The sequence below is a fragment of the Muntiacus reevesi genome, chromosome 3 (assembly GCF_963930625.1).
Source record: "Muntiacus reevesi chromosome 3, mMunRee1.1, whole genome shotgun sequence".
Taxonomy (NCBI): domain Eukaryota; kingdom Metazoa; phylum Chordata; class Mammalia; order Artiodactyla; family Cervidae; genus Muntiacus; species Muntiacus reevesi.
This window is the reverse complement of record NC_089251.1, coordinates 178,850,249-178,875,918: the sequence shown is the minus strand read 5'-3', so window position 1 is coordinate 178,875,918 and position 25,670 is coordinate 178,850,249. Positions and strand designations below refer to the sequence as shown.

Below are 25,670 nucleotides of genomic sequence, written 5' to 3'. Positions count from 1 at the left end.
CCACCTGCTGACCTGGGTGATGGTGCCTTGCTGTAGACGCCTGAGGACCTCAGACAGGATCCACTCAGCGGTCACTGACATACACTGGCAACTTCTGTTCCAGGAAAGACAAGACATTCAAAGCTGCAAACGTTGCCCTACCTAATTAACACAGTTCTGTTACCCTTGTCAGGGCTGCAGGAGGACTGGGCCCAGGGTCACCAAGCTCTCTCCTGACACCACACCTAGGAGATCTGAGCCTTCCAGTTCCTAAGCCCCAGCAGGAAAGCTTCCAATGAGGAGAGCCTGTCGCTTAGCGGCTGTCAATACAATGTGTAACTTGGGCTATAAAGCTCAAGAGTTCACTAGACCTCAGGGTCTTCATCTGTAAAAATGATGACAGTAAAATCCAAAGCCTTTGAAACTTGGCAAATCATTAAGAAGAATTCATAAAACTAAGCAGTTCCTTCAATGTGATTAACATACTGAATTATATAGGTAAGAAGTCAAAGAATCATTTACCGAATGAAATCTTTCTACATCCTCCCAGAATGAGCTATGTATGTGGGTCATTCAATTGTTCTCACACTTCCATTTAGGTATTATTCTAATTTTACACACTTTTGAGGGTTTCACAACGTCTTTTCCTTGTGTAACACTGGAGTAACACACCTATAAGAAGGCAAAATTAAGTATCATATCACCTCAGTGTTTTAGGTGGGGTTTTTGTTATTTGCATCATCCCCTTGAAACATAACTGGAAACTCAGTGAAAGGATCACATATTAACCAGAAAACCCCATCAACCGCATGGACCCAAGCCAACACACCAACCATTCCTACTGTATCCAAGTTGTTCTGATCATCCATAGTAATAAAAGGGTTTCCATAGAAACCAAGTATACAGCAGAATCTGCTCATAGTCAAGGATCTGCTTATCAAAAAGACTTCAAGGCAAGATATTGCTCTAACTTAGATTTACACACCATCATACACTGGCATAATTAGATAGTACCCCTTTGGAATTTCACAGTCTTGTACAAAAAGCTCTATACATGGAGAGGAGAGGAAAAGGTCTGGAAGAAAAGATGTACATACATAGTTATAAAAATACCAAAGTAGGTTCCATGCTAAGCTCTGCCAAAAAGAGAATAATTACTGTGGCCCATTAGCATGCAGCCTTGGAATTATATTCTCGTCTTCAAGCAGAAGCCATCATCAGATTATCAAAATGAGGTTATCCTTTCTAAACTCAAATAGTTCTCACACGGAATAAGCACAATGCAGTCAACAGACAAGCCGCTATTTCCCTCCCACACAAACTATAATCTTTTGTGAAATATATTTTTAATGAAGAATGCATAACCCTCCTACATGTTGGTTCTTCTTTTACACTCCTCCACATAAAAGCATACATGCATTTTCAAGAGACAGAGAAGAACTTTACAGCTTCTAATAACATCCCCTGCAATGGAGGGCCAAAAACAAAAATCTCAGCATCTGAACAAACAACTATCTTTCTCATATAATGCTACTTTTATAAAAGTAAAGCTAGTCACCAACAGATCCTGGGGACAGTACAGTGATATAAACAATGAATCTCATTAATATTTTAATGATTTCTTTCTAATGAGATACATTATGAAGCCTTAACTCATTCAACTACTAATGACTCAAAATTCCTAGAGTTCTGAATTTTAATCTTCCACAAATTTCAAATTATAAATTGCCTGTCATGAGTCACACTGCATATCCAAGAAGCAGTTTTTTGAAAGAAAAGTGGGTTTTTTTGGTAGATGAGGTTTACAGTGGTTTTCTTTTGCCTTTCTCCTTCAGTCACCTGAATTTTCAATGTTTAAAAATTGAAACAATATGACTTGACAGTTGAATAATTTTTTACCAGTAGGACAGCTATTTGGAAATTGAGACTATCAAAGTAATTATGCATGTCCATACTCTCTCAGAAGCATTGGATGAGATACGAAAGACAAGAATAAACATCTCTTTTTTCCATTAGGATTTTTTTTTTTTACCCCACACAGCACCTGTTTCAGGCTACTAGTGTCTAGGATCTAGCTCAGAATGTGATTCCTAGGAGGCCAGCCGTCAACAAACTAGTGACATGAATGGTCCACCTTGGTAATCTGTTACATTAAGGAGATGTGGCTTCAGTTTTGGGGAAGAAAGGGGAAATAAAACTCAAAGTCAAATCAATAAATGTTATATTTCCATAATGAATATAGTCTTAAAAGATCAGAAAACCAATTTTGCATAAATGCTTTAATGATGTAATTGCATTACACTAAAAAAATGTAATTTTGTTTAACTGTCACTTAAAAAAAAAAAAAGGCACTGAAAGGACAGCCTGCAAACACGGGCAGACCAGCATGGGTTTGAATCCACACATGCACCTCACTCATCTGTGCAGAACCTGGTTTTCTTTAACTCAGCAAAAGGTCCGGAACTGCTTTTACAAACAAAATAACATCACAGAGAGAGAGAGAGAGAGAGGGAAAAAACAGGATGAGGAAGAGGAGGGAGATGGGAAAACAGGAGGAAAAAAGTTTAGGAGATGGACACGGTTAGCCGAAAGCAAACGGAGCTGCAAAAATGCTGGTAACTCTCATTCTAGGTTCAGAAACCTTATTCACCATGTGTAAAAGAGGCGGGGGAAAGGAATGAAAGGAGAAAACATTTTTGTGGATTCAGTTATAATTCATTTCCACACACATACAATGATGCACGGCTCTACTCCCCCAAAACTTGTCGATGCAAGCTGCAGGTTAACTTTTTCAAATCACCTCCAAACATTACTAGGTGAAAGACAGCACTGGATTCCTCTGCATCACCCCAAACCCTGGCACCCCTTTGATCCAAAGCCCCTACTTCTATCCAGGACCAGAGCAGTCCAGTGGCTCATGGATCAATCCAACCGATGGGAAAAACAAAATCTTAACTCATGAAAGAGGACTCAATGCTTCCCCAGCCAACCCCAAGGAGTCACTGGGTGCCTCCATCAAGGGTCTGACTGTCCGCTTCCTCCGGTTCAGGAAATACATCTTTCCCCACAGGGCACAGCCTCTGAAGGCGAGGATGAAGCAGCCGGCTGAGCCAGAACTGCCTCCGTTCACAAAAGGAATTCCCCTTCCCTTCCCCTCCTTCTCCCTCCCCTTATTGCTCCTGTCCCTCCTCCCATCCTCCGCTGGTGAATAATATCACTGCTACCTGCCTGGATCAACACCGTGAGCCCCTGTCTTCAAGCATTCAGAGAATGTCACAGCCTGGAAATTCCTGTTGTCCGTTCTCTGAGGTCACAGATAAGCTGAACAACAGCGTGGTTCCCATCAATCATAAGCCACTCACTGATAGAATGTATGGTAGGAGCCCTGATGTAAGCGAGTCACCAGAGAAAATACCCACTGATGACGCATATCCAGGCACAAAAATAGTTACAGGGCCCTCAAAGGGATTATTCAACAGCCTACATTTAGACTTTCTTACAAGAGACCTGAAGTCACTGTGCTGCAGTTAAATGGCTGGAGAGAGTTTAAGTTTAAGCTTTCCTCACCAGACATAACCACAAAGCGCTGGTTTAAATAAGCTCCTGCAATAACAGGCTGTTTAGTCAATTTTAACACAACTTTATAAGCATTAAACAGCACGACCAACTATCTTATAAAATGCCACATAACCTCTCCTCTTAGTCACGTTCTCCTTCCTATAACCATTCTTCTTTTTTTCAAAGCGTGCTCCCCAAACATTAACACTTAATCGATCCAGAGAAAAAAAACATTAGCTGCTTTCAAAATAAATGTTAGGAAAATGACACAGGCTGCATTTCTGCAGTTATCTTCTTTTAAAACGTGCTTTTAAGTAGAATTAAGCTTAACTATCAGTTTCACCCAAGAAATGGACATTCTGCACACCATATTGCAATTATATCTCTCCTGAATTGTCTGATTATTTACAGAAGTAAATCTCCCATGTATGAGATACACCTACCGCAGTATCTTACACATAGTAGGCATATTACTGTTTGCCAAAATAGTGAATGAATCGATTGATCGATCAATGAAATGCAATATGCAAATATTTTAATTAAGTGACAAGTAAGATGTTAACTCAGACTGAAATCCTGGTTTTTTTTTATGAGGAGGAAAATAACTTTCTACATGTGTAACAATTTTAATAGTTTTCAAATCATCTGTTCTTTTTCCTCCCACTCAAACATATGCACAGTTACCCTGCAAAGGAAGGTCTTTTCACATAGCTTTCCTATCAGAAAATGCTGGATTTTTGCACATTTTAATATCTGGATATCTAAAAAATGTTCCCTCTCCAGTGTCATTTAAGCAGCTGTGCTGACACAAAGAACCGTAATGGCAACTGGATTTAACAGAACCCAAAATTCTGCCTCAGAACCTGAAGACTTCCTACTTGCATGCCCTATTTGGAAGTCTTAATTACCAGTCTTTCCTACTAGTGGACAGGTTTTTACTGTTACCCAGTTGATTATTAGCCACAGAACACTTCTCTGTGATAGACCATATATCAATACTTAATGGTATTAACTATCCAGCCCATGCAATTGGCAAAGACCTGTGAGCAGCATTGCCGTAACTCTGGACAAACTTAAGGGCTTAATTCTAGAGGGCAGCTCTCCAGGAATGGTAACAAGATGACATTTTTCTTCCTGTACTGGTAAGTTCCACATCACTTTCGTCAAGTTTGATAACACTGCTATAAATACAGGTGGAAATTATTTTTAGTATTGAGATTTCGCAAAGCATTCACGTTTCTCTCCTGTGCATATGTGTCAACAGTATGTGGCCTAGTTTACAGAACTCAGATGGAAATGTTCGCTGGTGCCCCCTAGTTGATCACCACTAAGCAGCTCTGAAGAAACACACACATCACTCTCTTCATAGAAGGATGGCAAAGTTCCTAATTCATAACAGTTGAGCAGTGAACTCCTAACATAAGATGTGGGATAATGAAACATTAAATCTAGAGCCTGTTTTATTTCACAAGGTTTTATGATTCATTTTGAAAATGAATAGAGGAAAAAAACATTAAGAAACTGGGGGAAAAAATTTAAAACACAAGATAATGAGGCACATCTGCATTTGTCCGAGAAGAAAGAAATACTTAAAGTTAACTGACTGGAAACCAAAGATGTTTCACAAATTTTACAGAAGCTCCTACTTTTTTTTTTTAATAAGCTCCTGCTTTTAAGTAGCTCAAAACAAAACCAGGCACCCAGAAGTCATCAGGTTTCAGCCGGCATCGTACATTTGACAGCCTTCTGTCATGGTGGTCTATGCTGGTCAGGTCTGAATCGAGGAGCCTCAGATAATTATAAAACAATGCTAATCTCCAAAGCAGACACTGTTTCAAATTGCACAGACATGACTATCAATCCAGAGACTACAGGTTGAGTTTCAGAAGAAATTATTTCCATCAGCACTCCTGGTTTTGGTAATTCCACACCTGTTAAATGTACTATCAGCAGAACAATTGATTTTTTTTTTTTTTAAAGAAAATGGAACTTCCTTATTCTAGATTGGAATCTATGCTATCATTATAATTATTTAAACTTATGAGGTTATTTTCTGCTACAACACACCACTCCTCAAAATTTAAGGACTGCTAAAAACCATGTTAGAGAACGCTTGCTAACCTTTATCTTTCAGAAATGTCAAATAACATAATTACCTGGTCACTAAATTGAAAACAGATTATTTAATTATATAAAAAGGAGGGGGGCATACACCAAAGAAAATGTGGCAAAAACCTGCCTTTTCAACTGGAGAATCCCTAGAAGCCATACTTAAATCCACTGTCTATGTTACTATTGGAATCTCATGATGATAAATACTTTTACATGTTGTGACTATTTAGAAAAATGGGAAAATACATCCCTAGTTCACTAGTCTGTGCCTGCCTAGGACAGATGTATCATATTTAGACCAGAAGGTTAAGTTTCCCCTTTTAGTTTCAGTATTATGGCAGGATTCTGTTTGATTTTTCATTTTTTAAATTACATTCCTAAAAGATGTCATTGCTTACAGCAGCCTAGGGAAGGGAATGGCAACCCATTCCAGTATTCTTACCTAGAGAATTCCATGGACAGAGGAGCCTGGTGGGCTATAGTCCACGGGGTCACAAAGACTCGGACACAACTGAGTGACTGACACTTTTCCACTTGGAAAATAATACTGCTTTCTGGATGTTTTATGGGCTTGTGGTCTATTAAGTCATTATCTTCACCCCTTTCCACCCTGCAGGTCATCTGCTTAAGGATGCATGTTCATACACACACACTCTCACACACAACTTTTTCCACATAGCAAATCTCCTTTATTTAAAGAGGCCAAACATTCACCAAGCACCCAAACACGAGAATCGTCTTTAACTGCTCCTTACCCTCAGCTTTAATCACTGAAGCCTGACAATTTTACCAAGTTGCTTCCCTCTCATCAATCTTCTAACGCCACCGCTATGACCTTAGTTCTAGCCGTCCACATTCCTTCACTTAGGTAAATCTTACAATATTACAAATAAATAATACAAGAACTATCATAGGTTCACCCTTTCCTCTCAAACAAGGCTCTACATGATTACAGTGGAGTTTATGAAGTATAAATCTGACCATGGCACTCACTGCATAGAACCCTTCAACGGCTCCTGGACGCATCAGGCGGTCTTGGGCCACAGATCACCCTTCACTACCATAATTACTCTTTATGACCTGAGCTCTCTGTTTGCCTTGAACTCCCTACGGTCAGAGACAGGGCTGCACGCTGCTCCCAACAGAGTGACTGCCTGGCACGCTTGCCGAACTGAAGTGGACTGGATGATAAGACAGTGCATTGAGAATGTTAACTCCTGAGGTAATCCAACTAGGCTACGTAGAAAGATAGCATGCTAGAGCAAAAGAGCGTTCTCTTTGAAATCAAAGAAAACTGATCTTAGGCAATTACGTAACCTCTCGAGCCTTAGATTCCCAATATAAAAAATGGTGTGAGGATAAAATAAAATAACATAGATTATGTGCCTACTGCTTATTGAGAAGGTGCTCAGTACATCGTAGCTATTATTATGTCTCAGGTAGAAATGTATACCGGAACAATTTCATTTCCAGTGTGAAATCATACACACACATATCAGACACCAAAGTTATCTGTACCAGTGACAAACACATATCTATATATCTGTACAGTCCAACACAGTGGTCATCAGTCTTAGGTGGCTATCGGTACTTGGAATGTGGTTAGTGTGACTGAGGAACTGATTTTTAAATTTTAATTAATGATTAAAATTAACTGATTTAAAATTTTTAATTAATTAATTAATTTTAATTGAATGTAAACAGCCCTGTGAGACTGGTGGTGCTGGTGGTTTAGTTGCTAAGTCGTGTCTGACTTTTGCAACCCCATGGACTTTAGCCCGCCAGGCTCCTCTGTCCATGGAATCCCCCAGGCAAGAATACTGGAATGGTTGCCATTTCCTTCTCTAGGGGATCTTACTGACTCAGAGACCAAACTGGGGTCTCCTGCATTGCAGGAGGATGCTTTACCAACTGAGCCCCTATGACACTAGACGACTACTTTACTGCACAACAAAGATTTATTCTGACTCTGTCATCAGTGTTTCCCATTTAAGGGCCTGTCTCCTCCCTTCCCTACTCACATCAGTATTTATGCAGGGTTCAAGCATCCGTGTCACTACTTCTCCTTCAGTTAAAGGAATCAGACATATAACAAACTGTTTTCTCCAAAGAAATTTAGTCCTGGAGTAGGAGATAATATGACAGAGTGCCACACAGAGTATTCATGCTGAATGAATGTATCAATGAAAGAAAGCAATGAAATATAGTCTACAAAATAGAACCAACCCCCAACACAATACAAGGAGACAGGTTACAAGAACACAGAATTTGTGACCAGAAGACATTGCTTCAAATCCCAGCTCTTCCATTCGCATTCCATGAGGTCTTGGGAAAATCTTTTGGCCTCTCATTCATCAGATAATGATAATATTAATTATAACTCACAAATATTCTTTAATAATCAAATGAGATAAATCAGACATAAATATTAGAGCAAACCATGTAACTGAGAAAGTTGCATAAATAACATTTAAATTTCTACCTTCTATATTATTACAGTAGCTAATATTCTATAAATATGAGACACTATGGATGTCTTAACAAACTGGGTAAATATCTATGGGAAAAGAGTAATAATTAATGGATGACTATACTTCCATTTGGAAGCTACAACAAATACTTATTAATTCATCGCAATCATTATGTATAAAGTTTTTATCTGACACCAAGTTCTGAAAATGTTGAAATCTGCTTTTGAATATATGACGTATCTCCTTAAACATACCTCATGTGCTCTCTGGACAGGCTTTGTGGCCCTCAGCAATATTTGGCAATAATCATTCGTTTCTGTGCTTTACAGTTCAAGAAGTACTTTCATATATATTCATAAAGTTATCTTTAGGACAACTTAAGATAGCCAGAAAGCAAAGAAGAACTAAAGAGCCTCTTGACGAAAGTGAAAGGGGAGAGTGAAAAAGTTGGCTTAAAATTCAACATTCAGAAAACGAAGATCAGGGCATCTGGTCCCAACACTTCATGGCAAATAGATGGGGAAACAAGGGAAGCAGTGGGAGACTTTATTTTCTTGGGCTCCAAAATCACTGCAGATGGTGACTGTAGCTATGAAATTAAAAGATGCTTTCTCCTTGGAAGAAAATTTATGACCAACCTAGGCAGCATAATAAAAAGCAGAGACATTACTATGCCAGCAAAGGTCCATCTAGTCAAAGCTATGGTTTTTCCAGTAGTCATGTATGCATGTGAGAGTTGGACTATAAAGAAAGCTGAGCACCGAAGAATGGATGCTTTTGAACTGTGGTGTTGGAGAAGACTCTTGAGAGTCTCTTGGACAGCAAGGAGATCCAACCAGTCTAACCTAAAGGAAATGAGTCCTGAATACTCATTGGAAGGACTGATGCTGAAGCTGAAGCTCCAATACTTTGGCCACCTGGTGAGAACAACTGACTCACTCGAAAAGACCCTGATGCTGGGAAAGACTGATGGCAGGAGGAGAAGGGGCTAACAGAGCATGCAATGGTTAGATGGCATCACCGACTCAATGGACATGAGTTTGAGTAAACTCCGGGAGCTGGTGATGGACAGGGAGGCCTGGCGTGCTGCAGTCCATGGGGTCACAAAGAGTAGGACACGACTGAGCGACTGGACTGAACTGAATTGAAGATAGCTAGAGAATTTTATTATTCCCATTTCTCAGAAAGGTAAAGTAATGGTAATGTTAGTAGGTAAAACTGTCAGGTTAATAACTCAAAGTATAGAACTTTTATCATATGTCTGGAAATTCATGGTGCTTCAAATTTCCAAAAAGGAATCCAGATTTTTGTTAATATCTCCCACAAGAAGAATTTTAACAAAATATTAGGTATCACATCATACATATATCTCATCATCATATATGTGTGTGCATATAAATATTTGATTTACTATTTTTAAAATATTTTTTGATGTGAGCCATTTTTAAAGTCTATCGAATTTGTTAACAATATTGCTTCTATTATTTTTTTACATTCTGGCTTTTTGACCACGAGTCATGTGGGATCTTAGCTCCCAATCAGAAATAGAATCTGTACCCCCTGCATTGGAAGGTGAAGTCTTAACCACTGAACCACCAGGGAAGTCCCTATAATTTACTTTTAATTGATATCAATATAAACATATCACTGAATCATTTTTAACAGTGTTTCTATCCACAATCATTTAGCAGAGCCTTACAAAGAAGGCATGCCAGGTAGGAGAATTCCCATTTCCAGGTAAGGAATTGGGGACATGGAGAGAACTTGACTCTTTACAATGTCTGTGCAGCACGATGAAGAGCAATGATATATGAACTTGGGCTGCAGGTCGAGACCTACTACCAAGCAGCTGAGTGATGTTAGGTAAGTCACCCAAATGCTCTGAGCCGCACTTTCCTTCTAGGAAAAGTAAAGACTGTGAGTCACTCACAGATACCACTTCACTGACAATTTTCTATTATTCTGCAACTCAGCGAATTCAGTAGCATGGCTGAGACAAGCCCCAGATGGTCTCAGTCCTGGCTGGTTCTTTGCCCCATCCCACACTGCACCACCTCCGAGGAGCTCTTCCTTTTCACAATTGAGGAGTTCATGCCCTTTCTACGTTTATCTTTACAGAGCCTTAGGCCCTATATAGTCTTTGTTTCCTGGGCTTGTGGACAGCCAGGAAAAACATTCTTTTCAGGAAAGGCTGGTGAGACAGACACGTGCAAGCCCAGGGCGTCTGGAGAAAAGGGCGTGTCCTCCCATGACCTCCCTTCACTGGATTTGGGGACGGGAGATGCATTCCCATCTGATGGTTTCTGATGTCATTTTCATTTTTCAAAGAAACAATATAAAATCCACAGTTGATAGGAAAGACAGGCTCCTACGCCAGGTCCAGGGACAGGGTCACTTAATTGAATGCCATTTAAATGACGCAATCAAAACCTTGCTACCATGAAGTCAGGGTCACATCCAGAAGTCGGAGGTGAGGACTCCAGTGCCCAGATCCACCCAGAACTTCTCTGCTGGAATAAATCAACTTCTTCCTACATCCCTGCTGAGGCAGGTGCCAGAGAAAAAAGCAACCTGACCCCCTGAAGAGTCTCTGGAGCCCAGCAGTAACCCGAGCTGCTCTAGGTTATTTTTTGCTGAGGGCTAGTGGTTCTTAAAGGGACTGCGCTCCGCATGCACGTATCCAGACACAGGATGCAAATCAATGAAAAGACCGATGCGATGTGCCTGTCTTCACCTGAGGTAGTTGATCAGAAGTATGTTCAACGAGAAGGTATGTGAGCAAATATTTTATTGCTCTTTCAAGGGGATCAGTAGTTAATGTCCTGTGACATAACATCATTGGGTTTCAACGTGGGAGTGCTGAATAACAGAGAACTCCATTGGTTTAATGTAGAAAAAGATAGCAGGCATTCCCCAAGGCTCTGTCCTCAGAGCCAGACTGCTACTTAAGAAGGGAGTGGGGCCCAGAGATTAGAGCTGCAGATGTCTGCCAGGACTGGGCTCTCCAGTTATCATCCCTCTAAATGCTCACGACAGTCCTGACCAGTATAAAAGGTACAAAGAAGGAAAGCGGCGCTCTACAAGCTTCAGAACACACTCACAAGTTACGTGATTTACGTGATAGGTGAGTGCTGGTCTCTTCCAATAGTGTCCACCTGAATGAAGACTGCAAAAGCAAATACTCACCCAACTCAAAACAATTCTCGTGAAACAACTAGTCCTTTCATTCTCTGTGCCACATCCCTAAACTGGCCAGTGAGGAACAGGAATAATCCAGTAACGAGGAAAGTGGGATCCAGAGCCACAAATACACAGGTTTGGAAACCTGCTCCCCCACCAACTCACTGGGTGACCTTGGGCATGTTAGCTACACGTCTGGAGTCTCCGTGGCAATAACAGTAATACTCACATCATCAGGCTAGTTGAAGATTAAATAAGATACTCATAGGCGTAGTGTACTTGGAATTGTGCCTGGCACATGGAACCCTTCAGTTAAACAGTTGCTATTATTAGTTGCATTAGTATTCCTATTCAGCAAGGGTGTAATTCAAGTTGCCTTGAAATCTGGCCACGTATAATCATGAGAAAAATAACGTATCAGCTAGCTGTCGGGCAGGTAGCTTGCGGACGTAATCTCTGTTGCCCACAACTCTGCCAGGCAAGTGATGCTAACCCCTGCGCCGATGACGGACGTGAGGCTCAGAGGTTTCGTAACCAGCCTGAGTCATAACTAGTAAGTGACACAGCAGGGATTTTAACTCAGGTCTGACTTCAAAGCCTGTACTCCTTCCATCCAATTGAGAAATAGTTGGGGAGCGGTGTGGAAAGAGGAGGGGAGGATCCTCCCGGTCAGTTCTTATTCCACAGCTTGTGAACTATTCCCTTAGGTCAGCCACATAACCTCTCTGTCCCATTTCATCTTCCAGCTGTGATTTTTTTGGGAGGGAGCAGGATCTGATCTCTGCAGCAAGTCACCCATCTATTATTGATCTACAGGTACTTTTACAGAGAATAATAAAGTTCTCTGTAATCCTATTAAAACTACATTATCCTAAGTGGTCGTTTCTGAGCCATTGATCTTTAGAAACCCACAAGCTCTATATAATATAAATCATGCAAAAATACAAATGCCCAACATCTCATAGTTCACAAGCACTGGTTCAATGAATCAAGATACTCAGCAAGGTGGCTATGTGCCGGTTTCTTAGGTGAAGAAAGGGAGACACAGGTTAAGTCAATTGCTCACAGTCACATAGTCAGGAAGTAGCATACTTAGCACTTGAATATCCAGTTTTTCTGATGACCTATCCCTGTTCTGTCCATTTTACTATATCTATCTCTGGAAGAATACCAGGATGATCTGCTATGCTAAGAAATACACTAAGGTATGATCTATTATTAGTATTTGCTTCTATCCTTCATGCACTACCTTTTACTTATGCTATAAAACATAGTTACATAGCAGAAAGAAAACTAGTCAACAGGGTAACTTCCCAAGGCTTGAGTGGCTGGGGTATAGAGTCATGTTTTACTTGTCACAATAGAATTTGAAGTGTCTCAGGGATAGGTGTTCAATAATTTCATTGACTAAAACTCAAGATAATATTACTTTATAAAATCATATGATATCCCCATTTTGAATAATCATTTAAAAAAAAATGAAGGTGCTCTGAACAAGAAAATGACAACAGATGTTATGTTTCAGAATAACATTTGTTGAATATCTACCAGGTGGTTTGCACTGTCCTAAATGCTTTACATTTACTAACTTATGTATTCCTGGCAACATTTCTAGAGGTAGGCACTGTCATTATCCTATGTTACAGTCAAAGAAACTAAGCCACATTAACTTGCCCAAAGGCATAGAGTTAGGTAGTTGCAGAGCAATAACTTGAACCCAGCAATTCTGGCAATCAGAGTTCAGATCTCGTGTAATCTTCACAACAACCCCAGGCAGCAGTGCTCATCATCTTGGAGAATGAAGGTTGTCCTTGGTAATTCACTGATAATCAGGAGAAAAATGGGCTTCCCTTGTGGCTCAGCTGGTAAAAAATCCGCCTGCAATGTGGGAGACCTGGGTTCAATCCCTGGATTGGGAAGATCACCTGGAGAAGGGAAAGGCTACCCACTCCAGTGTTCTGCCCTGGAGAATTCCATGGACTGTATAGTCCATGGCGTTGCAAAGAGCAACACGACTGAGCGACTTTCACTTCACAGGAGAAAAATAAAAGAATCCAATTTAATTGTTGATAATAGCAATCCTGTTCTATGACCAAAATTTACCCCAAGTTACACCCACCATATTACAATTCAAAAGGTTGTTGGAAAACTAAAATTTACTGCTACATTTTCATTTAATACTTGGAAGTTGGAATTTGTAACCAGTTTGGCTCTCCATGAACAATATCTTTTGACATGTTTCTTCCCCACATAATCTTGCATTCTTCACATTGCTTTCCACTTATAATCTTAAAATCACTGTGATTCTATCACCCTTTGAAACCTCTCTTTTGAAACACAGAAATTTGTAGAGGGATTTCTTCTTCAGGACTTAAATTCTTATCTCCCTTCTTGCCCTCATCAACCTTATCTTCTTATCTTTTTCTGCTCTACTTTCCCTTTCCTGTTGTGTATTCTCCTTGTCACGTGACTTAGGGTATTGCCCAGTGCTGTAGCCATCTTCCAAAACTAGAAACTCTCCCATAGGATTCTCAAAGTTGAGTGTGCAGACAACCAACATCATTGTCTTCTTAGGTGGGTCCCCAAGCCTACATTTTCAGCAGGCTGCCCTGGTAAAACATATACATACTGGAATACACTATAGGATTTGCACTCTGCCATTTCCTAGACACAGTCCTTCTATTGAAGTCTTTTTCATTTAGCGAAATCTCTTTGCTAGTTTCAGGAAAATGTAAACATCACTGAAACTTCAGCTAAGAGCATCGTACAATAAGCAGGTCAAGAAGCAACAGTTAAAATTGGACATGGAACAACAGACTGGTTCCAAATTGGGAAAGGAGAACATCAAGGCTGTACACTGTCACCCTGCTTATTTAATTTATATGCAGAGTACATCATGAGAAATGCTAGACTGGATGAAGCACAAGCTGGAATCAAGATTGCTGGGAGAAATATCAATAACCTCAGATATGCAGATGACACCACCCTTATGGCAGAAAGTGAAGGAGAACTAAAGAGCCTCTTGATGAAAGTGAAAGAGGAGAGTGAAAAAATTGGCTTAAAACTCAACATTCAGAAAACGAAGATCATGGCATCTGGTTCCATCACTTCCTGGCAGATAGATGGGGAAACAATGGAAACAGTGACAGACACTATTTGGGGGGGGCGCTCCAAAATCACTGCAGATGGTGACTGTAGCCATGAAATTAAAAGATGCTTGCTCCTTGAAAGAAAAGTTATGACCAACCTAGACAGTATATTAAAAAGCAGAGACATTACTTTGCCAACAAAGGTCCATCTAGTCAAAGCTATGGTTTTTCCAGTAGTCATGTATGCATGTGAGAATGGGATTATAAAGAAAGCTGAGCGCCAAAAAACTGATGCTTTTGAACTGTGGTGTTGGGGAAGACTCTTGAGAGTCCCTTGGACTGCAAGGAGATCCAAATCAGCCCAACCTAAAGGAAATGAGTCCTGAATATTCATTGGAAGGACTGATGCTGAAGCTGAAGCTCCAATACTTTGGCAACCTGATGCGAAGAACTGACTCATGTGAAGAGTCTGAGGCTGGGAAAGACTGAAGGTGGGAGGAGAAGGGGACGACAGGGGATGCGATGGTTGGATGGCATCACTGACTCAATGAACATGAGCTTGAGTAAACTCCAGGAGCTGATGATGGACATGCAAGCCTGGCATGCTCCATGGGGTCACAAAGAGTCAGACACGACTGAGCGACTGAACTGAATTGATAAATCAAAGATGTTAGTAAACTCTATTATTTACTTCAATGTGTATCTATGAGGAAACAATACAAGTGAGTGCTGAATCAAATGAGGACTCCAAATGAATCAAATGAAGACTCCCAATGTAAGTGCTTAAGATGACATGTCCACCCTGTATTGGTGGAGATTGCTGATGCAATAAATCTTTATTTTCAGCATTTTACTTAAGTGTAAAACCTGACACTTGAGTCCCTATATTTACCCTCACTATCTAAAATCATTTTTATTGAACCGATTAAGAACCAATGACTGATATGGGAAGAAAATACTCAAATGAAACTTAATGAAGTTACTTAACAAAAAATATTTATTGACTAATGGTGCCAGTGGTAAAGAATCTGCCTGCCAATGCAGGAGATGCAAGAGGGTTCAATCCCTGGGCTGGGAAATTCCCTTGATGAAGGAAATGGCCACCCACTCCAGTATTCTTGCCTGAGAAATCCCACAGACTAAGGAGCCTGGTGGGCTATATGGGCCATGGAGTTGCCAAGAGTCAGACATGACTGAGCACACACATGCACGCATTCAACTAGAAGTGCCCCACCCCCACCTTAAAGGGGGAATCCTTGCTCAACGCACATCTCACACACAACAATGCACTTTGCTTAATTAAGTGATCATTTTCCACAACACCTTACAAGGCGGTCAATAGGACAGATATTCTAGTCAATCGCACTACATCACCTAACCTGTCACATTCCCACACTATTGTTTTCCAGCCTCACAGAGACCCCCAGTTCCTCAGCCCCTCCCTTCCAGGAGTTCAGGACCTCTTCCTCCCCATCCTCTCTCCTCCCAGCTCCTTCCTCTCCTCCTCCAGGCTCCTTTTCTCTACCCTGTCTGGATCCCACTGGGAACCACAGTGCCCCTGCCCTTGCCAGCATCCTCTGCCACCCCGCCCTTGGGCGTGCTCAACCCCAAACCCTCCTTTGGATCATGGTCCCTTTGGGTCTTGCAGCCCCTCCTTGGAGTGGCTGAGGAACATCAGTTGCTGAGACACAGCTACTTCTGCTGAGCTTTCTGCAGGTCAGGTGAACATTATCACCTCCAACGCACAGGTCAGCTCATGCTTCCTCTAGAGGCAGCTCTAAATGTTCCCAGTTTTCTTCACTATCATCCAGTTTTTACAGACAAACGACTTTGCCTTCTCCTTCACAAAAATCACAAAAAAAATGGAAGGTACAGCTATTCATTGTAAGTTGGGCCACAAGGGTGGACTGTCTAACATGGGGAATATAGCAAATATTTGGTAATAACTGTAAACGGAGTACAACCTTTAAAATTGCATAGAAATAAAAATAATACATTTTAAGGAAAATAATGAGTTTTTCGAGGAGAAATTTCATCCACGTATAGTTTTTCCCATAAACTTAGTAGCAGACCTTCCTATCCCCACTCCTTCTGCCCCAATCAATCCTTTCTAGAGCTGGGAGCACTCTGGCTGCTCGGGATTCTACTCAGTCGTTGGTCATCTTTCGTTTACATCATCAACCTTTCTCTCTCCAGTGGCTCTTTCTTGTCAGCATACATAAACAAGTTCACATCTATATAAAAATGATCTCTGGGTCTCCACCTCTATCTATCATCCCACTCCTCCTGTGTACAGCCTACAGAACAAAGTAGAGATAATAAAATCTGCCCTTTATTTAAGAATGGGCTTGAGTCAGGAGCTTTACATAGATTATCTCTTTTGTCCCTCACCAAAGGACTTCAAGTCAATAACTACTGTCTCCATTTAAGAGACCAGGAAACTAAGGATCCCAGAGGGTTATGTAACTTGCCTATAACTACACAGGTGATAAAGCAGAGAAGTAAAATTGAAATTCAGATTCTCTCTGGTGCCCAACCCATTTATCCTTCCAGACACCACACATGACCATAGTCACTGCTTTTCTCAAAGGCCTGTTCGTCTTCCTGTCTTCCTCTTCCTGGGCAATGCCATCACTATTCACCTGGTAATCCAGCCAGAGTCCTGAGAACTGCCTTCCCTTTCCCTCATCCTTCACGCTGGCTCGGTGACTAGCACTGTTTTCCAAGCTTGAGGGTCCAGCATGTGCTCACTGTTCTGGACATCCCAGCATGTGTTCAAGCCTTCAGTTTCTTTCTTTTGAAGATTACACGTGCATGTTCAGTCACTTTACTGTGTCCGATTCTTTGCGACCCTGGGGACTGTGGCCCGCTAGGCTCCTCTGTCCATAGGATTCTCCAGGCAAGAATACGGGAGTGGGTAGCCTATCCTTCCTCCAGGGAGTCTTCCCGACCCAGGATCAATCAAACTGGGGTCTCCTGCATTGCAGGCGGATTCTTTACCATCTGAGCTAGCAGGGAAACCTGAAGATTATTGTAACTATCTGCAAACTATGTCTTCCAACCCAAGCTTGGGTCCTTCTAATTCATTCTCGTGATGCTGTCTGATGGTTCCTGGTAAAATGCAAATCTGAATGTGTCTCTCCTCCATGCCTACAGGATAAAACTCCAACATGGCAACATGGCATACCGTCCTTGAGCTGGTCCCTGCCAAAATTTCCAGATCCTTCCCTCGTGACATCCACTCCTCCTCTCACTATACCCTGTAGTCCAGCCACACGAAGATTTACGTGTTGGTTTTATGTCTTTGGGTCTCCGTGTGCCAGGGCTCTGTCTTCCTGGAATGCCTTTCGTTGTGCTGTCTTCCAGGCAAACTGCCATTCCGCTTACAGGATGCAGCCCTGGCATCTCCTCCCCCGTCAGGCCCCCAGCAGAGCTGACTGATTCCTTTTCATGTCACAGCTAGGTTTTGTGCGCTTTCTCTTACAGCCCATTTCACCACCTATTGGAATATTTTACAGTCTGCGCTTCCCTTCTAGGACACTAGCTCCTCAGGGTCAGATACATGCCTGTTCTGTTTTGCATGTTTAGGCCACTACACAAAAGTAAGTCAAAAGCAGTTGCATATGTTAATTAATAAATGAAACTGATGCTATGTGAGTATATGTCTTTGGAGCTGGAGATCGTTTATTTTTAAGAGTAAAGTCACAAAGAATGTTCTAGGCAGAAATAATGGGGGAGATAGATTATTTCTTTGTATGAAGAAGTGGTAAGTGTGGCCCAAAGTCTAAGCTGAAAACATTCTGCTGCCAAGTCCTCAGGCACATAAAATCCTCAGAACTCATTCCTCCTACCGCCACAGGAGGAGAGGCGGACGACAGAGGATGAGATGGTTGGATGGCATCACCGACTCAATGGACATGAGTTTGAGCAAACTCCAGGAGTCAGTGAAGCACAGGGAAGCCTGGCGAGCTGCAGTCCATGGGGTCGCAAAGAGTCGGACACGACTGGGAGGCTGAAAAACAGCAGCAACCCCCACGGAGCCATCCATGATGCTGGGCTCGTGATGATGTCAGGAACGAAAGGAGAAGAGTATAGATCTGTATGGAAGAGGGTGTCACCTGGATTCCCTAATCTCTGAACCTAGGGCGGATAACCATCCAAATTCGACCTCAAATTTCAAGTGGCACAAAAGTGGTCTAAGGCTTATTAGAGAATATTCTCAGACCTAACCAAGAGAGAGCAGAGCATGTGACTTATCCCACAGATCAGCTAAATTGAATGAAAGCAAAAATAAACATTTTCCAGACTGTTCTATCATTTCCGAAACACACAGGGCAGGGTCATGGACATATGAGAAATAGTTCAGTTGTGAAGTTACCTCTTCAAGTCTCCCCAAGAGACTGCGGCAGTTGTGGCGGGGGTGGTTGAGGGGGGGCGGGGCAGGGTAGGGAACTGATGGAGATGAGCGTGTCTGTGAGGCATGAGTGAGAGAAGGGACTTGAAGCTTCAGAGTTGAGACAGACGCCAGTAACTGCGGGCAGGGAGACTTCCTTCACCAATCACTCCACGCTGCCCCTGGGTCCTTATGCAGAAGACAGGACACCAGCTGCGCCAGAAAGCACCCCTCCCCACAAGGGCGGAAGCCGATTACAGCTTTCTCGAGCCCCCATGTGAAGACTGCGATTCAAAGGCTTTCCCTAGAAAAGGACAGTGGACAGAAGCAGCCAAGGATCCCTAGAGACACACAGAAAAGCAATAACTGTCGACATCCGAAAAAGAGAAAGGTAGAGGGGCATTTCCCTTCCAGCAGCATTCTTTCATTGCCTTTTCTTGCTTCTTTTCTGAGGACAGAAGGGAGGTGGGTGAAAGCATCGAGACCATGTAAAAGACCAGAGGGCGGCGGACATGAACTTCTCTCTGGCTTCCCTGCACAAAGGCCTAATTATAAAACACACACAAAAATGCATGGGCAAGACTTGGAGGCTTGGGCCCCGCAGCCCTCCTCCCCCAGACTCACTCCCAAGCCCATGCTTTGAATGCATTTGTGTATACACACCCTCCAACAGAACAGGTTCTGCATGTTGCCATGGAGCTGAGACATCACACTGCTTTTACACTTCCAGCAGCAGAGGGAAGAATCACTACATGATGTTAACTCTGGTTGTATTCCTGATCTTCAGTTGCTTCTCTTCCTGTTCTCATGAACTTGATTTTTTTTTTTTTAACTTACTCTTTGTAAGATTGCTGCAATGGAAGCTGCTGAAAAACTGATGCTTGCTTTTATCAGCTCAGCATGCAGAAAGTAGAGTACATATGTGACAGGGAGCGTCCTCCTCCCTTCCAGCAGAGTTTATGACCTTATTGCATCTTAGAGGAGTTGATCAGAAATGCAAACTAGAAATCAACACTTATTTAGTAAATATTCTATGAAACATATAAAACCTCCTGTAACCAGTAGCTGTTTTTTCTGACAAGATAAATCGGATTCTTTCCACTCCAGTGGGTACTTCTCAATAGGCCTCAACAATCAAAATCATATGAATAAAAATTTTGTAAATATAGATAGCCTTCTGCAAGGTCCCCTTGGATTTCATTTCAAAGCTCAGCTATTACCTTACTGTGTAAAACTCAAATAAAAGAATCTAAAAGAGGAACACAACATGATTTGCTAATGCAACCTCAACATTCACGCCACCCCTCTTTTTGGAGTTTTGCATCTCACAAGAAATGGTGATTTGACTTATACAAAATCAAGTGCCAAGGAGTTCAAGAAAATCATTTTGATTTCCTACCTGGAAATCTGCTTTCGGTCCTAGTCACACATCCTCACAATCTTGAGTCTCAGTTTCTCAGGTAAGTTCGCCAATCTGCTGACAAGAAGTTTCGTGTTATGACTTCTCCTTCCACAGTGCACCCGTTAAGACTTGACTATGAAAATGACCTTAAGTACTAACCAGAGCAGCAAAACCAAATCTATTGGTGTGAAGAAAGAAAGTAAACACGTGGAGGTGGGAGAGGCCAAAATGTCAGGTGATGAATGTGGCACCAAGCTACGTACGCAGGATATCAGATGGCTAAGCAAAATACGATTTTAAAAGTTTAAAATCAGCTTGCCAGCAACAAAATATAGTGATTGGCATTGGATGATAACCCCAAAAATAAAATAAATACCCATGCCTCCATATCAAAAATAAATAAATCACATAGGTACTCCCTCCCTCCAAGCTTAATTATTCTCCCTTTAAAGTGGGCTGACTTCCAATGAACAGAATATGGAAAGAGAAACGTCCAAACTTTACAGTGGAGACCCTAGCAGACTATCCCTTAACTAAGTGATCAAGGTTAGCATCACTGGTGACCAGTTATGTTGACAGGACACCCCCGATAATATAATGCAATAAGAAGGACACCTTCTGCAGTCTTCCTTCCCAAACCCTTAACTCCAGCCTACAAAATTTCTGGCCCAATACTCTTTGGAAATGTCCATCCCTTCAGAAACAAGTGGAGTATGCCATGGTATGCTATGCTGTTATTATATATCATATTGCATTTGTATTCTGTAGATTATATTAAATCTTTTAAAAGTGGGCACCCAATTAATACCAAATGAAGTTTTCAGGAAACCCAGACAAGTCTTTAAAACCATTAGCCAAGCACTCAAACAGACTAGCCTTTTTAGGTAGTCATTTTGTTTAAATAGTCATTTTCCCTTTTCTTTAATTCTAATGTTTCCACAGCACGTCAGAATGACATCTCCAAATGCTGTAGACCTCAGGTTTTTCCTCGCCACAAATAGTATGTATATTTTCGCTATGACTAGCAACAACGTGCCTGTTATTGGTGATCCTGGTAATTACATAAATAGGCTGACTCTACATTGATCGCAAAGGCACAACACTGCCGACAGTTCAATGGTAGCCAGTCACAGGGCCCAGTAAGCACCCTAGCCAGACGCCCCAGGCTGCTTGTGGACAGGCATTCCCCAGCCTCCTGGCTGGGTGACAGAAACCACAACAGCCCACAAGTCGGGTGGAGAACCGATGAATAAAATGATAAACATTTGTGATGAAACAGGATGTTGGGGAGGGGGAGAGGGGATGGAATATCTCAACTACTGAACTACTGGAGCTACTCTGGAATTTTAACAGTATTCCCTTGTTGTAAAACTGGGAGCAGCACACAGATAGATCTTTTCTCTTGTGTTTTCCTCTTTATTGTAAATAATTTACAGAATTACTAATGTACAATACAACATCCACCCAGGCACAAGATTTAAGACTTTGGGCCACTGAACAATAAGTGCTGTACACTGGATGAATGCTTCAAATTGTTCTTTGAAGATGATTCAAACAGTGATGTGAAAATATAATTTTTTTCAGGCCAGAAAACACTTTTGATAGATTGTCCCTTACTACTGATTGAATATATAATTTAAATGATTATTTAATAAGCTCAATCTCTCATTTATGCCACTTAGTACCAACAATACTAATAATTTACAGGCTCAGGAGCATTCTTGTCAAGAGTAAATACAAAAATTCTGAAATAAAATAGTGCTTCATTTATGGAGTGCTAAGACTGAGATACTTCACTCATACGGAGTCTCCATACTCAGGCAGATGACTCAAGTGATTCCCATTTACTCACATACTGATTCTGATATCCAACACCAATAAAGAGAACAAAACAAAAGAGATCTCAACTATGGGGGCACACCTTGGGGCTCCTTTTACAAGATAGCATTGCTGCTGCTGTGAAGTCACTTCAGTCGTGTCTGACTCTATGTGACCCCATAGATGGCAGCCCGCCAGGCTCCCCCATCCCTGGGGTTCTCCAGGCAAGAATCCTGAAAGATAGTGTTATCAACCAAAAATACCATCTTAGCGTTCACCGCATTCTCTCCTTCATCCATTTCACTCCTCTCTTGCCTTCTTGCTGATTATTCCACCAAAAAAGTTAAAAAATTGCCAAAACTAAAGCACATCTCTGTGACAATGTGCTACTTTAATTGAGTCTCTGAGCATCTCTTTCACTGATTGGTCATTTTGTTATACAATGAGACAGGATGACAGCCGGCTGCTGGGGAATGAGGAGAGAGGCAAGAAGGGAGCAAGATGTACAAGCTCTGAAGACTAGATATAAATATAAGCACTTATATCAATACAAAATGTGAGCTTCTCGCAGTTTTTAGACTTACAATATCAATTCACCCTGCCAGGATTTCAACTGATATATTCGACAAGTACCTCAAAATGCTGAAGTAGGAAATTAGAGAGATGGGTTCGAAGACACATGTTCTACTTTTGTTTTCCATCTGTTATACTAATCATTCCCAAATATGATTTATCAATCCCTTTTATGCCAGAATATCCCTTTGATTCTCCTTAAAAATAATGTCATGGAAAACTTAGCAATTAACACTTGAAAATAATACTGGAGTCAAAGGTCACAGTGTCACATATACTTTCCTTCAATAATAAATATATTTCTGTAAACCTATTGTTCAGAATGGGCAATGGGACAGCAAACTTAAAATGGAAAAATAAAACCTATGAGAAAATACAGTAGGTGCAGGATCAGAGATGAATGTCATATTTCATTCCAAACACTATCAAAACTGACAAAGTTCCCTTTAGTGTACTTAGATCTACATAGTAACTCACTATTGATATCAGTTCCTATCCTCTTTGTGAATGAAAATAAGACAACCCAAAGAAACTGATCATGTGATTAAAGAGGATAAATTGCCCTTTCTTACCCTGCAAAAGAAAAAGAAAGTTCCACAGTAAGAACATCTTTACCAATACTGAAGATATTAAAAATGTAAAACCAAGCCTACAATATTCTGTAAGCGTAATTTACTATTCATTTGTTCTCATCTGTCAATCCTAACTTGCCTCAAACTTCATTTTTAGTCTTCCTAATTGAAATGGTTCAATTTCACAGCCTGCCCCATTATTTATCAGTTAAGTAACCATGGGCAAACTGTGGTTTTCATATCTACTGACCCAGGATAAGAGTAGGCTGATATGTCATAAACACACAACTGGCATGACTCCTTCTCCTCCAAGATACATTAAAACTGACTTAATTACTATTTTGATCATTTTGTTTGCCCATTATTATATAATACTTTGTTGTTGTTGTTCCTATTGCCATTTTCATAACTGTTTGGGGTTTGATTTTGCAGATCTTTTTCTTCTCTTGTATTTCTTGACCGTATAAGTCCCTTTAACATTTGTTGTAAAGCTGGTTTGGTGGTACTGAATTCTCTTAACTTTTGCTTGTCTGAAAAGCTGTTGATTTCTCCATCGATCTTGAATGAGATCTGTGCTGGGTAGAGTAATCTTGGTTGTAGATTTTTTCCTTTCAGTATATATATCCTGCCATTCCCTTCTGACCTGCAGAGTTTCTGCAGAAAAATCAGCTGTTAAACATATGGGGTTTCCCTTGTATGTGGCTTGTTGCTTCTCCCTTGCTGCTGTTAATATTCTTTCCTTGTGTTTAATCTTTGTTTGATTAGTATGTGTCTTGGCATGTTTCTCCTTGGGTTTATCCTGTATGGGACTCTTTGCACCTCCCTCTTGGACTTGATTGACTATTTCCTTTTTCATTTTGGGGAAATTTTCAACTATAGTCTCTTCAAAAATTTTCTCATACTCTTTCTTTTTCTCTCCTTCTTCTGGGACCCCTACCCTATAATTTGAATGTTGGTGTGTTTGATATTGCCCCAGCGGTCTCTGAGACTATCCTCAGTTCTTTTCATTCTTTTTACTTTATTCTGCTCTTCAAAAGTTATTTCCACCATTTTATCTTCCAGTTCACTGATTCATTCTTCTGCTTCAGATATTATGTTATTGATTCCTTCTAGAGATTTTTAATTTCAGTAATTGTGTTGTTCATCTCTGTATGTTTATTATTTAATTCTTCTAGGTTTTTGTTAATTGATTCCTGTATTTTCTCCATTCTGTTTTCAAGGCTTTTGATCATCTTTACTGTCATTATTCTGAATTCTTTTTCAGGTAGTTTGCCTATTTCCTCTTCATTTATTTAAACTTCTGTGTTTCTAGTTTGTTCCTTCATTTGTGCAGTATTTCTCTGCCTTTTCATTATTATTATTTTTTAACCTATTGTATTTGAGGTCTCCTTTTCCCAGGCTTCAAGGCTGAATTCTTTCTTCCTTTTGGTTACTGCCCGCCTAAGGTTGGTGCAGTGGTTTGTGTAAGCTTCATATAGGGTGAGATTTCTGCTAAGTTTTTTTTTTTTTTTATTATATAATACTTTTGATTAAAAAATTTATCTTCTAAATTACTTAAAGGAAACAACCTTTCATTAGCTTTTTAAAATCTTCCTCCTTGTATGAAATAATGGGAGATATATTGAACTTCTATTTCTAAATCAGTTGAGAAACATACTGTTCAACTACTATCCATAAACTAAATATTTACCAGATGACTAAGATTATTTTTAAATGAATACAAAATCAATTAAACCAATGAAAAGGAAATGATGAAATGCTTTATAAATCCTGAAGTATACCCCAGTTACATGATAGGATCTGAGCCTCAAAAGAAGAATACTAACAACAAGGCACAATTTGGATAATTAGTAAGAGGCCACTAGGGGATTCCCCGATGGTCCAGTAGTTAGCTTTCACTGCTGAGGGTCCAGGTTCAATCACTGATTGGGGAAACTAACATCCTGCACGTAAAGCAGTGCAGTCGAAAATTAATTAATTAATTAATAATCAAAAAATAAAAAGGGAGAAAAAGTTTTTAGGGACTGATAAAGTGATTCTCACAAAGGACCAATGATCTAAAGAAACATTTCTGAAATTATATTTAAATTTTAAAATTAAGACATTGGAAAAATGTGTCACAAGTGCTCAAAAACATGGAAAAACCGATTTCCAAACAGAGTATTTTTAAGTGTTTTATAAATATGATACAATTTTTTGCTATTAAAATCTGAAGTTAAATATATTTCTTAATGTACCAGCCTGCTTCACTATATTCAGGTCTTAAATGTAATTTTCATCTACCTTCTAACACTGGTCTGTAAATCTACATTTATCTGTAGATATAAGAAATATGATTTGTTAGATCCTCTAAACATTAAAAATAAAAACTGATAAATGCCCTCTTACTGATCATTGTATGATTCTAGAATATACATGTCTATAAGAATCCAATTGGCTTGACAGCAGACCAAGAAACAAAATGAATAATAAGCAGAGAACTGCACCATTTAAAAATTATTTTTATGAGAATAATTTTTAAAT

The 25,670-nt window shown here is 40.4% G+C and overlaps 1 protein-coding gene across 7 annotated transcripts in view; it reads right to left on the bottom strand.

The window, feature by feature from the left end:
- The window catches only part of HIVEP2 (HIVEP zinc finger 2), a 206,658-nt gene that overhangs the window by 138,657 nt on the left and 42,331 nt on the right, over positions 1–25,670 (bottom strand). For 4 of the 7 annotated variants that reach the window (XM_065931240.1, XM_065931241.1, XM_065931245.1 and 1 more), the window contains exon 2: positions 20,182–20,256. The exons of the other annotated variants lie outside the window; for them this stretch is intronic. The gene's annotated coding sequence lies outside the window, so the exon portion shown is untranslated. The remainder of the gene's footprint in view (positions 1–20,181; positions 20,257–25,670) is intronic. 7 annotated transcript variants of the gene reach the window in all.